This window comes from Bison bison, unplaced genomic scaffold (genome assembly GCF_000754665.1).
Source record: "Bison bison bison isolate TAMUID 2011002044 unplaced genomic scaffold, Bison_UMD1.0 scf7180017864471, whole genome shotgun sequence".
Classification (NCBI taxonomy): Eukaryota; Metazoa; Chordata; class Mammalia; order Artiodactyla; family Bovidae; genus Bison; species Bison bison.
The window spans coordinates 38,934,652-38,934,900 of record NW_011495032.1 but is presented as its reverse complement, the minus strand read 5'-3'; positions in this window follow the sequence as shown (position 1 = coordinate 38,934,900).

The window sequence follows — 249 nt, the reverse complement described above, 5'->3', positions numbered from 1 at the left end:
GTTCCCCGCCCCCGCCCCCCCATCCCCTCACCACTTTCTTCCATTCTAGGGAGAGGAGGGAGCTGTTCAGGCAGCGAAGGGGAGCCCCCGTGTGTCTAGAAGGCCTCTCCCCACCCCCACCCCGTGTGAGCTTGTACTCCTTGGCATACTTGCCTGGGTTGGGTGTTGGGGAGCTCAAATTGCAGCTACAAACTGGCTGCCAGCCAGGGGCCGTCTATTTAAAAGCGCCGGCTCAACCCGAGCCCGTAG